The following is an 11,048-nucleotide window of genomic DNA, read 5'->3' on the forward strand; positions in this document are numbered from 1 at the left end:
CCCCCAACTTTTGTCAAAAGGTGGCGCTATGGAGCGCCTGCTCCACGCCCATTTATGGGCTTTTATCAGTGTTTAACTGTCATTAATACAGATGTGTGTGTTGAGTTTCATGAAATTCTAAGCATTTTAAGTGGCTCAAAAACACAAAAAACTAAAGTTAAAGTTTGACACGTTGCCATGGCAACATGATAAAAGTTATGGATAACGTCCTTCACAGATTCTTATCGGTCGTGTTTTGACATTATTGTGATGAAGTTTGAAGCAAATTGAGTAAAATTAAGAGGCTGAGTTTAAAGCGTTTCAAAAACGTCACGCTTTCTGCTGCCAGTTGGTGGCGCTATAACTTTGACTCATAATAGTCACATCTCTGTGATCGGCATCAGACGGTGAACAAACTGCTGAAGTTTGGTCAAAATCAGACAAAGTATGTCAAAGTTATTAGGCACTTCCTGTTTCTCATTTCTCGCCATAAATTTGTCGCCCCGTCACGGTCAAACCGTTCGAGATATCAAAAATCCCCTGGCAATTTTGCGTCCCCAATGTCTTGAGATCATGCTGACCGAGTTTGGTGGCCATCGGTGGAAAGGCCTAGTAGGAGTATTTCAAATTCCATTGCATGCACTTTTTAGACATCCCTGAATAGCCGACTTCCTGTTTGGCGAAGCATGGACTATGAGTGTGAAATTTGTTCGGCCCTATGAGGTCTATATGTGTATGAATTTTGGTGACTGTAGGTCAACCGTTGTGCGCTCCAGAGCCCTTCAAAAGTCGCAATTTTTAACGCTGTGCCATGCCCCCCCCAGGTGACCCCCCCATGTCAAAGTCTGTCCGGCCCTGATGGCCGCAGGTTCCAATGTGTGTGCAAAGTTTCAAGAGTTTTCGTGTATGTTAAGGCCCCCGAAATCCCCCAAAACATTGAAAAAAAAAAAATAATAATAATAATAATAATAATAATAATAATAATAATAATAATCCTTAGAAAAACAATAGGGCCTTCGCCCTTTTGGGCTCGGGCCCTAATAATAAACGGAGCAGATTCAATAGGGTCCTCACACCATCGGTGCTCGGGCCCTAATAATTAAAGCTGCAAGCAGCGATGAACGGGCCCTCGCACACGGGCTCACCGCCGACCGGTGGCTTTAGGAACACAGCAAATGGAGGGTAGTATGCTTTTAATACAGTAAAAATATGAGAAATATGTCAAAGTCACTTAAATGTGCCAAATTTCCTGCTGCCAGCTGGTGGCGCTATGCCTATAACTGATTATTGGCATGTAGATGTGTTCAGGCCACCACTTTCATCAAACATATGAAGTTTGGTGCAGATTGACCTTGGTATGTTTGAGTTAGTGAAAGATATGATATATCCTGCTGCCAACAGGTGGCGCTATGATAATATCTGAATATTGGCCTTTAGGTGTCTTCAGGCCAGGACTCTTACCAAACCTGTGAAGTTTGAGGCAGATCGGACATTTTATGGCTGAGTTATAACAACTTCTATGTCCATGGCGAAACATCAAAGTTTGTCACGCCGCCACGGACACGCCCTTTAACGAAAACTCAAGATCTTCGCAATTTAACATCTCTAAGGCCTCTAGATCAGACTGACCAAATATAATGTTGATATCATTAAATCTCTAAGAGGAGTTTGATACAAGTCATTTCCTGTTGCCAACAGGTGGCGCTGTGATTATAATAGAATATTGGCCTTCAGATGTGTTCAGGCCAGGACTCTTATCGAATATGTGAAGTTTGAGGCAAATCGGACATTTTATGGCTGAGTTATAACAAGTTTTATATCCATGGCGAGACCTCGAAATTTGTCAGGCCGCCACGGACACGCCCTTTACCGAAAACTCAAGATCTTCACAATTTAACATCACTAAGGCCTTTATATTAGACTGACCGATTTTGGTGTTGATCTGTATAAATCTCTAGGAGGAGTTGGTTGTAGAGTACAGCATGACACTTCCTGTTGCCTGCAGGTGGCGCTATGACTATAACTGAATATGGATATCTAGATGTCATCAGGTCAGGAGTGTTATCACACATGTGAAGTTTGGGACAGATCGGACATTTTATGCCTAAGTTATAGCAACTTCCTTTTTCATGGCGAAACATCGAAATTTGCGAGGCCGCCATGGACACGCCCTCCGATGAAAACTCTAGATCTTCACAATTTAGCGTCACAAAGGGCTTTAGATTAGACTTACCAAATTTGCTGTTGATCGGAGTAAATCTCTAGGAGGAGTTCGTTCAAGTACGACGCCTGAAAATGGCAAAAATGACACAAATTTTGCTAAGAAAATTAATAATAACCGACTTCCTGTTGGGTTTCGGATTTTGTCCCAGGAGGCTTTTTTGTAGGTGTTGGTGAGTTACATGTGTGTACCGATTTTCATGCATGTACGTGAATCATAGCTGAAAGCGCACACCGCGGAACGTGTAAAGGTGGCGCTATCGAGCCGTTTTGCCACACCCACTTCTGCAACCCATATCAGACATCCATTTTCGCCAGGTTTGATGTGTGTGCAAAGTTTCATGAGTTTTCGGGTATGTTTAGGCCCTCAAAAATGCGATTCATTCCGGAGAAGAAGAATAATAATAATAATTAAAGCTGCAAGCAGCGATGAACGGGCCCTCGCACACGGGCTCACCGCCGACCGGTGGCTTTTGGAACACAGCTAATGGTGGGCAGTATGCTTTTAATCCAGAAAAAATAGGAAAAATTATGTCAAAGTCACTTAAATGTGCCAAATTTCCTGCTGCCAGCTGGTGGCGCTATGCCTATAACTGATTATTGGCATGTAGATGTGTTCAGGCTGGCACTTTCATCAAACATATGAAGTTTGGTGCAGATTGACCTTGGTATGTTTGAGTTAGTGAAAGATATGATATATCCTGCTCCCAACAGGTGGCGCTATGATAATATCTGAATATTGGCCTTTAGGTGTCTTCAGGCCAGGACTCTTACAAAACCTGTGAAGTTTGAGGCAGATCGGACATTTTATGGCTGAGTTATAACAACTTCTATGTCCATGGCGAAACATCAAACTTTGTGACGCCGCCACGGACACGCCCTTTAACGAAAACTCAAGATCTTCACAATTTAACATCTCTAAGGCCTCTAGATCAGACTGAGCAAATATATAGTTGATATCATTAAATCTCTAGGAGGAGTTTGCTACAAGTCATTTCCTGTAACCAACAGGTGGCGCTGTGATTATAATTGAATATTGGCCTTCAGATTTGTTCAGGCCAGGACTCTTATCGAATATGTGAAGTTTGAGGCAAATCGGACATTTTATGGCTGAGTTATAACAAGTTTTATATCCATGGCGAGACCTCGAAATTTGTCAGGCCGCCACGGACACGCCCTTCAACGAAAACTCAAGATCTTCGCAATTAAACATCACTAAAGCCTTTATATTAGACTGACCGATTTTGGTGTTGATCTGTATAAATCTCTAGGAGGAGTTTGTTGCAGAGTACAGCATGACACTTCCTGTTGCCAGCAGGTGGCGCTATGACTATAACTGAATATGGACATATAGATGTCATCAGGTCAGGAGTGTTATCACACATGTGAAGTTTGGGACAGATCGGACATTTTATGCCTGAGTTATAACAACTTTCTTTTTCATGGCGAAGCATCGAAATTTGCCAGGCCGCCACGGACACGCCCTCCGATGAAAACTCTAGATCTTCGCAATTTAACGTCACAAAGGGCTTTAGATTAGACTCAGCAAATTTGGCGTTGATCCGAATAAATCTCTAGGAGGAGTTCGTTCAAGTATGACGCCTGAAAATGGCAAAAATGACACAAAATTTGCTGAGAAAATAAAAAATAACTGACTCCCTGTTGGGTGTCAAATTTTGCTCCAAGAGGCTTTTTTGTAGGTATTGTTGAGTTACATGTGTGTACCGATTTTCGTGCATGTACGTGAATCACAACTGAAAGCGCACACCGCCGAACGTGTAAAGGTGGCGCTATCGAGCCATTTTGCCACACCCATCTCTAAACCCCATATCAGACGTACATTTTCGCCAGGTTTGATGTGTGTGCAAAGTTTCATGAGTTTTCGGGTATGTTTAGGCCCTCAAAAATGCGATTCATTCCGGAGAAGAAGAATAATAATTAAAGCTGCGAGCAGCGATGAACGGGCCCTCGCACCCGGGCTCACCGCCGACCGGTTGCTTTAGGAAAACAGCAAACGGTGGGCAGTATGCTTTTAATACAGTAAATATATGAGAAATATGTCATAAGTCATTTAAATGTGCCAAACTTCCCATTGGCAGCTGGTGGCGCTATGCCTATAAATGATTATTGGCATGTAGATGTGTTCAGGCCAGCACTATTATCAAACATATGAAGTTTGGTGCAGATTGACCTTGGTATGTTTGAGTTAGTGAAAGATATGATATATCCTGGTGTCAACAGGTGGCGCTATGATAATATCTGAATATTGGCCTTTAGGTGTCTTCAGGCCAGGACTCTTACCAAACCTGTGAAGTTTGAGGCAGATCAGACATTTTATGGCTGAGTTATTACACCTATGTCCATGGCGAAACATCAAACTTTGTCAGGCCGCCACGGACACGCCCTTTAACGAAAACTCAAGATCCTCACAATTTAACATCTCTAAGGCCTCTAGATCAGACTGACCAAATATAATGTTGATTTCATTAAATGTCTAGGAGGAGTTTGCTATAAACCTAATCCCCTGCAAGGACTTCAGATAATGCCAACTGTGAACCAAATGTGAACATTTTCCCTATATTCTGATGATGATGATGATAAGAACATGTAATTCATGATGATAACAAAATGTTATTATTGCTTGCATTACATTCACCACTTCTGCTTAAATCGTTACCTATCTGTACAATTTGAATGTGGATATTGCTTTGCTAGTGACTCCTGTTATAAGACATCACTCTTAAGCGCTACATAACTAAGAATCAATTAGGAAAACGGTGCACAGTTGGCAAATGCATTCACAGTAACCCTCTGCTAGTTTGGATTTTAAGTTTACTGAATTGAAAGGGTTACACTTTAAAATCAACACAGAGACACATACACACAATATATAAAATGTTGCCATCCAGTTTCATTTGTTAACATTAACTATATTAGTTAACATGAACAATAATTAAATAGCATTTATTAATGTTAATTAATATTAAGCTAAAAAAAAAAGTATTCATATATTGTTTAAAGGTAAATTAGTATCTTTTAGTTTATGTACTGTGAATTAACATGAACATGAACACAGTTCATGTGGGTGTACAGCAATACACAATAAAGTGCTCTATAAACGCTTAATTCTTTCAAAATATCTTTAAAAATCAAGTTGAGTGTTTTAATGGGGCGATATATATATAACTGATCTTCAAATGATGGTTTTCGGATGTTTTGAACAGATAACAGCAAAGTTTGTTTTGTTGTCAAAGTTTGTCTTGAAATTTTTAATTATTATAATTTTATATTCAATAAATAACACTATGAAAATATTGTCTACAATGAAGATAAATCACTCATGCTTAAAAGTTGTATTTTTCTTAATCTTTTGCTATGTGACTGAATAGGACAAGTTCATGGTACAGTTCAGTAAAAATAAATAAAAAACAACAACTGCAAAATACAAACAATGAAAGATTTAATGACCCTTTATATTTTCTCAAAATATCAGACATATTTATGTCGATTACGCTACAGCAATGTGCATCTTCCTCAAAGATGGTCTTAAGCAAAACAGCATGTTCCACTGGTCTCTCTCCCTTACACCCCTCCCCCCTTCAGTTACTCTTCAGTGACTCAATGGTGACTGAACACAGACAGGCACAGGCAGAGTGACAGCAGGTTTCTAATTTCTTTTTTTAATTTTCTTTAATTCATAGAAGCTTGTATAAAATTGATATTTACACCACTTGCTCAGAATGATAAGATCTCTGTGTGAAAAAAGTTTTAAAGAGTTTGGATGCTGCACTTTAAAGATATTAAAAAATTACGGTTATGTTTTTTACTACATCTTTAAAAAATCACCACGTCAACACCGTTCAAGATATCCCAAATCCGCTCGCAATTTAACATCTTCAGAATCTTCTCTTCATGTTAAAAAAGTTTGGTGTGAATACCTTATTTTTCTTAGAAGGAGTGTGAATTTGTTTACAGCCTGATTTTTCCAAAAATCCACATTCAAATCAAAATAGCCGGCTTCCTGTTGGTCTTAGCTAATGAGTTTGATTTAGAAAGTTGTCCAGATTGATGAGAACAATATATGTACAGAGTTTCGTGACTGTAGGAAAAACTAACCCCCCAACTTTTGTCAAAAGATGGCGCTAGAGAGTGCCTGCTCCACGCCCATTTATGACCTTTTGCCAGTGTCTAACTATCATTAATATTGATGCGTGTGTTGAGTTTCATGAAATTCTAAGCATGTTATCTGCCTCGAAAAGACAGGAATCAAATTTTAAAGTTTGACACGTTGCCATGGCAACGGTATTTGATTTATCATCAACCCCTTTACATATTCTCATCGGCCGTGTTTTGACATTATTTTGATGAAGTTTGAAGAAAATCAAGTAAAATTAAGAGGCTGATTTCAAAGCATTTTGAAAATGACACGTTTCCTGCTGCCAGTTGGTGGCGCTATAACTTTGACTCATAATAGTCACATTTATGGAATCGGCATCATACAAGGAACAAACTGGTGAAGTTCCATCAGAATCAGGCAATGTGTGCAACAGTTATTAGACACTTCCTGTTTCTCATTTCTCGCCATAACTTTGTCGCCTTGCCACGGCCAAACCGTTCGAGATATCAAAAATCTCCTCGCAATTTAGCGTCCCCAATGTCTTGAGATCATGCTGACCGAGTTTGGTGACAATCCCATGGAATTCCTGGGAGGAGTACGTTAAATTCCAGAGCATGCGCTTTTTAAACGGCCCTAAATATCTCACTTCCTGTTGCGTGGAGCCCATGACATAGAGTACAAAAGTTGTTCAGCTCGATGAGTTCTATATGTGTACGGAGTTTCATATCAATACGCGCAAGTATGTGTGCGCAGTACATCAAGTTTTCAAACTGTGTTCCAGGGGGCGCTGTAGAGGCCCTGAACCACGCCCGGGTCCCAGCCTCTGTGGCGTCCGGACGACGGCAGATTCCGACGTGTGTGCAAATTTTCAAGAGTTTTTGAGTATGTTAAGGCCCCCAAAAGTGCCCCAACGGTTGAAAAAAAAAAAAAAAAAAAAAAAAAAATAAGAATCCTTAGAAGAACAATAGGGCCTTCGCCCTTTTGGGCTCGGGCCCTAATAAAGCTGCGAGCAGCGATGAACGGGCCCTCGCACCCGGGCTCACCGCCGACCGGTGGCTTCAGGAAAACAGCAAACGGTGGGCAGTATGCTTTTAATACAGTAAATGTAGGAGAAATATGTCAAAGTCACTTAAATGTGCCAAACTTGCCGCTGCCAGCTGGTGGCGCTATGCCTATAACTGATTATTGGCATGTAGATGTGTTCAGGCCAGCACTATTATCAAACATATGAAGTTTGGTGCAGATTGACCTTGGTATGTTTGAGTTAGTGAAATATATGAGATATCCTGCTGCCAACAGGTGGCGCTATGATAATATCTGAATATTGGTCTTTAGGTGTCTTCAGGCCAGGACTATTACCAAACCTGTGAATTTTGTGGCAGATCAGACATTTTCAGGCTAAGTTATAACCACTTCTATGTCTATGCAGAAACATCAAACTTTGTCAGGCCACCACAGACATGCCCTTTAATGAAAACTCAAGATCTTCCCAATTTAACATCTCTAAGGCTTCAAGATCAGACTGACCAAATATAATGTTGATTTAACTAAATGCAATCAATGCAAGGACTTCAGATAAATGCCAACTGTGAACCAGTATGCTACAAATTCTCTATTTTCTGATGAAGATGATAAGAACATGATTCATGATGATAGCAAAATGTTATTATTGCTTCCTTTACATCCACCACTTCTGCTTAAATGTCATTGTTACCTATCTGTACAATTTTTGTGTGGATATTGCTTTGCTGGTGACTCCTGTTATAAGACATCACTCTTAAGTGCTACATAACTAAGAATCAATAAGGAAGACGGTGCCCAGTTGGCACATGCATTCACAGTAACCCTCTGCTAGTTTGGATTTTAAGTTTACAGAATTGAAAGGGTTAGACTTTAAAATCAACACACAGACACATACACACAATATATAAAATGTTGCCATCCAGTTTCATTTGTTAAAATTAACTATATTAGTTAACATGACCAATAAATAAATAGCATTTATTAATGTTAATTAATATTAAGCTAAAAAAAGTATTCATATATAGTTTATGTACTGTGAATTAACATGAACATGAACACAGTTCATGTGGGTGTACAGCAATACACAATAAAGTGCTCTATAAACTCTTCATTCTTTCAAAATATCTTTAAAAATCAAGTTGAGTATTTTAACGGGGTGATATATATATATTTATAACTGATCTTAAAATTATGGTTTTCAGATGTTTTGAAGAGATAACAGTAACGTTTGTTTTGTTGTCAAAGTTTGTGTTAATTTTTTATTATTATTATTTTATATTCAATAAATAACACTATGTAAATATTGTCTATCAATGAAGATAAATTGATCATGCTAAAAAGTTGTATTTTTTTAAATCTTTTGCTATGTGACTGAATAGGACAAGTTCATGGTACAGTTAAGTAAAAAATAAATAAAAAACAACAACTGCAAAATACGAACAATGAAAGACTAAGTGACCCTTTATATTTTCTCAAAATATCAGACTCTCAAAGATCAGACATATTTATGTAATTACAATACATATGTGCATTTTTTGTTCAAAGATGGTCTGTAGGATGGCTCTCTACTCTGTCACCCTCTCTGCCTCTCACCCCTCCCCCCTGCAATAATGAGCTTCTCTTTGCCTGACTGAACGCACACACATACTGTAGAGACATTCACCAGAGTGACAGCAGGTTTCTGAGTTATTTTTTTAATTTTCTTTAATTCATTGAAGCTTGTATAAAATTTATATTTCCAGCACTTGCTCAGAATGATTAGATCTCTGTGTGAAAAAAGTTTTAAAGAGTTTGGATGCTGCACTTTAAAGATATAAAAAATTAGGGTTATGTTTTTTACTACATCTTTAAAAAATCACCACGTCAACACCGTTCGAGATATCCAAAATCCGCTCGCAATTTAACATCTTCAGAATCTTCTCTTCATGTTAAAAAAGTTTGGTGTGAACAGCTGGTTGTTCTTAGGAGTAGTGTGAATTTGTTTACTACCTGATTTTTCAAAAAATCCACCTTCAAATCAAAATAGCCGGCTTTCTGTTGGTCTTAGCTAATGAGTTTGATTTAGAAAGTTGTCCAGATTGATGAGAACAATATATGTACAGAGTTTGGTGACTGTAGGAAAAACTAACCCCCCAACTTTTGTCAAAAGATGGCGCTATAGAGTGCCTGCTCCACGCCCATTTATGACCTTTTGCCAGTGTCTAACTATCATTAATATTGATGTGTGTGTTGAGTTTCATGAAATTCTAAGCATGTTATCTGCCTCGAAAAGACAGGAATCTAATTTTAAAGTTTGACACGTTGCCATGGCAACAGCATTTGATTTATCATCGACCCCTTTACATATTCTTATCGGCCGTGTTTTGACATGATTTTGATGAAGTTTAAAGAAAATCGAGTAAAATTAAGAGGCTGATTTCAAAGCATTTTGAAAATGACACGTTTCCTGCTTCCAGTTGGTGGCGCTATAACTTTGACTCATAATAGTCACATTTATGGAATCGGCATCATACAAGGAACAAACTGGTGAAGTTTCATCAGAATCAGGCAATGTGTGCAACAGTTATTAGACACTTCCTGTTTCTCATTTCTCGCCATAACTTTGTCGCCTTGCCACGGCCAAACCGTTCGAGATATCAAAAATCTCCTCGCAATTTAGCGTCCCCAATGTCTTGAGATCATGCTGACCGAGTTTGGTGACAATCCCATGGAATTCCTGGGAGGAGTACGTTAAATTCCAGAGCATGCGCTTTTTAAACAGCCCTAAATATCTCACTTCCTGTTGCGTGGAGCCCATGACATAGAGTACAAAAGTTGTTCAGCTCGATGAGATCTATATGTGTACCGAGTTTCATATGAGTACGTGCAAGTATGTGTGCGCAGTACATCAAGTTTTCAAACTGTGTTCCAGGGGGCGCTGTAGATGCCCTGAACCACGCCCGGGTCCCAGCCTCTGTGGCGTCCGGACGACGGCAGATTCCGACGTGTGTGCAAATTTTCAAGAGTTTTTGAGTATGTTAAGGCCCCCAAAAGTGCCCCAACGGTTGAAAAAAAAAAAAAAAAAAAAAAAAAAATAAGAATCCTTAGAAGAACAATAGGGCCTTCGCCCTTTTGGGCTCGGGCCCTAATTAAAGCTGCGAGCAGCGATGAACGGGCCCTCGCACCCGGGCTCACCGCCGACCGGTGGCTTCAGGAAAACAGCAAACGCGGGGCAGTATGCTTTTAATACAGTAAATGTAGGAGAAATATGTCAAAGTCACTTAAATGTGCCAAACTTGCCGCTGCCAGCTGGTGGCGCTATGCCTATAACTGATTATTGGCATGTAGATGTGTTCAGGCCAGCACTTTTATCAAACATATGAAGTTTGGTGCAGATTGACCTTGGTATGTTTGAGTTAGTGAAATATATGAGATATCCTGCTGCCAACAGGTGGCGCTATGATAATATCTGAATATTGGTCTTTAGGTGTCTTCAGGCCAGGACTCTTACCAAACCTGTGAATTTTGTGGCAGATCAGACATTTTCAGGCTAAGTTATAACCACTTCTATGTCTATGCAGAAACATCAATCTTTGTCAGGCCACCACGGACATGCCCTTTAATGAAAACTCAAGATCTTCACAATTTAACATCTCTAAGGCCTCAAGATCAGACTGACCAAATATAATGTTGATTTAACTAAATGCAATCAATGCAAGGACTTCAGATA

This window comes from Garra rufa, chromosome 1 (assembly GCF_049309525.1).
Source record: "Garra rufa chromosome 1, GarRuf1.0, whole genome shotgun sequence".
Classification (NCBI taxonomy): domain Eukaryota; kingdom Metazoa; phylum Chordata; class Actinopteri; order Cypriniformes; family Cyprinidae; genus Garra; species Garra rufa.